Source organism: Nannospalax galili, unplaced genomic scaffold, assembly GCF_000622305.1.
Source record: "Nannospalax galili isolate Female #2095 unplaced genomic scaffold, S.galili_v1.0 scaffold425, whole genome shotgun sequence".
Taxonomy (NCBI): Eukaryota; Metazoa; Chordata; class Mammalia; order Rodentia; family Spalacidae; genus Nannospalax; species Nannospalax galili.
The window spans coordinates 25,625-29,515 of record NW_008352508.1 but is presented as its reverse complement, the minus strand read 5'-3'; the positions used below and the strand labels follow the sequence as shown (position 1 = coordinate 29,515).

General features: G+C 36.5%; 1 non-coding gene across 1 annotated transcript; it reads left to right on the top strand.

Moving 5' to 3' along the window:
- Positions 1-1,812: 1,812 nt before the first annotated feature.
- On the top strand, positions 1,813-1,918 carry LOC115067072. The gene has a single exon (XR_003846506.1). It is a non-coding gene; the product is annotated as a U6 spliceosomal RNA (small nuclear RNA).
- The last annotated feature ends 1,973 nt before the right edge of the window (positions 1,919-3,891 follow it).

Below are 3,891 nucleotides of genomic sequence, written 5' to 3'. Positions count from 1 at the left end.
CCATGTGACCCCCGAGGAACAGATCCTCAAATGACCTTAAGAGTAAAAATAAATTGGTTTATCTAGACCAACTGCATGGCCTGAAACACCCAAAAGGAAAGTATAAGCAAAGATTAAAGTGGCCAATATAATTTCTTAAGAGTCCATATGCATAACTAAAGGCTACATAAAAAAAAAAAAAATGCCAGACAGGCGATACCTTCTTTTGAGTTGTTGGCCAGGGTGGCCAAAGGGAGGGTGCTATCTGGGAAGTGGGTGTATAGTCGAATGAGATGGTTTGGGATGTTCTGAGTGATATATACACACAAAAAAACCCAAATTTTTAAAATTGTATTATATTTGAGGAGGAAGCATGGAAATTTATATCATGCTAATTAGTAGAGGTGATAAACAATACCATTGAAATCTGCTCAATGACTTTGTGGACATACACTGGAGCCAGGGATCCAAGTGCAGCTGATTATGACTAGAGATGGTCAGATGTATACAGTTTGGAGATGCGGACACCAAAGTCTCAATGTTAGTGTGTGGATGGGCTTATACTGAGTTCAATAATATATAACTATATTAATTCAACTGTGGACCTGGAGACTTGCACCCACTTGTGAAGGAGATGCACTCCTGCTCTGGAGTGTGTTGCTGAATATGTTAAAACTGTAGTGAAAACTTCTGATCATGTGGTTATTAAAAATTGAAAAAAGTATAATGATTAAAAAATAATTCTTCAAAGCATAAAAATTTGCTCCTTAATAACTAACATACGTGAAAAACATTATCATTGAAATCTACCTGATGACTCTATATGCATGCTAAGATGCCAAGGAGCTCAGAAAGTAACCAACTGTGACTAGAAATAATCTGATATATAGCAATTAGAAACGCATGTGCAAACATCTTAATGTCAATTGCATTAATAATGAAGTTTTCTGTATGAAACTCTGTATTTTAATAATGAAATAGAGATCTCTTTTAAAGGTTAAAACCTCATTTAATTTTATGTCTTATAGGTTTTATACTGAGTACAATATTGTATAACTGTAAAAATTCAACTCTAAACCTAAAAATGTACAGCCAATTTTGTAAGAGATGCATCCTAGCTCAGAAAATTGTTATTGAATATGTCAATTCTGATGTAATGAAATGCTTTCTCTAAGTATGTGCTTAATAAATAAATAATTTAAAAAGATACCAAGTAATGCACATGTACTATTGCTGTGGAACACATAGCAACACCAGCGTAGTGGGCCACGAGCTAAATGAGAGAAGCTGGTAGAAGATTTAGCCCTTGGCATCCTAGTTCCTCAGAACTGAGTGCATCAATGAAGGCAGCATCGTCTTAGAGGAAATATCTTAGTGACCTGGTAATAGTATAACAAGAAATATGTATAAGGGAATGAGAAATACAGAATTTGAGCACTAATCCAATCCTGTGGCTTTTTTAAATTAATGAAGCATAGAATAGTGAGGTTTTTGTACGTTATAGTCAATTTGAACATAAATGCAGCTATTTTTATTTTTGGTGAGTTGCATAATGTAGTCTTAGATGAGAATATATGTAATGCAAGGCACATGAAACTTCCTTTACAAAAAGATTTTGTCCCAAATAGTATGTTCAATAAAGACCCCTTGAGAACTGGTTACTGTAGTCCATCCCTCTAAATTCTAGGACTATCAAAGCTGAGGTAGAAAGTTTTATAAGAGTTTGAGAACAGACTAGTCTGTGTTGTGAATTCCAGACCACCTGTAATACAGATTGAGATACTGTGTCAATTCTCCACCCTCCAAAAACATCCCTTAAGATATAATTTTTCTGTGCTCACTTTGGCAGCACATATACTAAAATTGAAATGACACAGAGAAGATGAGCATGGCTCCTGTGCAATATTAACACACAATTCTTGAAGCATTCCATATTTTTTAAAAAAGATACACCTTTTCCTTTGCATTAAATATTTTAATCAGTTTGTTTCCAAAACTATTTCTTCATTGGTTTCATTCTCTTTCTTGGTAGTCACAAGAATTTGTTTGTGCTCTATACCAGAAATGGGGTTTCTGATGCATAGTTTTCACAAGTATATTAAAGTTCATAGTAGAATTTTCAAATTGTAGACTGAATATTTTAATTTATTTCCAGTCTCATGTGTTTTGTACTTCAGTTAGGAACCTCTGCAATATTTCTGGTGACTCAGAAAGACCTAGATCCAAATAGAAGAACCCTAACTGTGCAGCTCATAGGGAATATGAGATCAGCAATGCCTAACTTTTTATTGTGCCATCTTATGCCAATTATTGAGTGGTCTAACCCATACCTGGGCTTTAGGTACATGAATACAGACATGCTTAATCACCAGTCACAGTATGAACAGAACTTTGTTACTGAAGTGTCTATGTCATATTATTATCTGGAAATGCCAGAAAAAAACATGTAAGATCAATTATGTTTTAATTATTGAGGAGTGAATAAGAGTTCTTGGGACTAAGAAATCATGAAACAGTTTGACCAACACAAAGATTTTAAAGGTTTACTCTTAGCAAATTTGAAATTTCTTCCTATATACTTTGAAAATATACATTGTCAACAAAGTGCATGTCTCTAGTACTTCCTCTGAAGTTTATCATTTATTCTCCCACTGATATTATTTCTCAAATATCAGGAAAAATACAATTTTCAGAATATGTGAATAGATGCCTTTTTAGAAGATATCCTATATGATCTCCTGCCAGTCCTGGACCAAGGCAGACTCCATTTCCTCCACCTTGGATCCCTGGACTAGATTCCTAACTCAGACTAACTAAACAACCTACCATAGATTGCTAAATCCCTACTCAGGTGATTCCATCCACCTCCATCTTCCCTGGCTCCTGATCAGTCAGACAGACCTGTCTATCTAGGAATATGGAAAGTCAGATCCTGCATGCTCACTGGATCTTGATTCCATTCTTCTAGCCCAATCCCACCCTGTCCCAGCCAGCCTTAGACTCAGGCAGACTCCAATTCTTCTGTGTCAGATCCCTAGACTAGATCCCTTACCTACACTAGCTAAACACCTTACTATATATTGCTAAGTATCTACTCAGGCAGTCCCCTCAACTCTACCATCTTCCCTGACTTCTGATTAGCTGGATAGATCTGCCCAGCCTGCTCTCTGGTAAGTCTACACCACGTACTTCTCTCTATTCCATTCCATTTGCCCACTGCCACCCTATTCCCTGCCAGCCTGTACCCAGGCCATCTCCAATTCCTCTGCCTCAGATCCTTAGACTAGCTCCCTAACCCAGACTAACTAAACTCCCTAGGATAGACTCCATTGACTTCTGATCTGTTTGATGCAGACCAGCCCTCCTACTAACCTGTCTAGCCTACCTACTACCCTGTCCCACCATCCACTTAGCCCAGTTTACTACCCTGAAAGAACCTGACACACACACCAATGTATTTTCCAAACCTGAATAAAAAACAACCAAGCTACATATACAATATAAAAAGAACCAAAATTAAATCACACACAAAAAAATTAGAAGTTCCTACTCGACCCAACTTACAAAGAATGTCCACATGCCAAAACGGCAGTGCAAAAACATAAATAATCTGAAAAACCAAAGAGAATATGTCCCCAACAAAACCCACTAGTCCCACCAAAGTGCACTACTATGTGAACCACACTGAGGAAACTCAGGATGCAGAATTTAAAAGAACAATCATAAACATGATGAAAGAACTTAAAACACAAACAACTCATATAACTCTAAGAGGAAAGGAAGAAATCTGTGATGGAAGTCCACGAACATATAAATATGTGGCTTAATGAAATTTCAAAGGCAATTCATGACTTGAAAAGTGAATTTAGCAAAGAGATAGAAATAGTGAAATGAACATGGGATTGAATAACT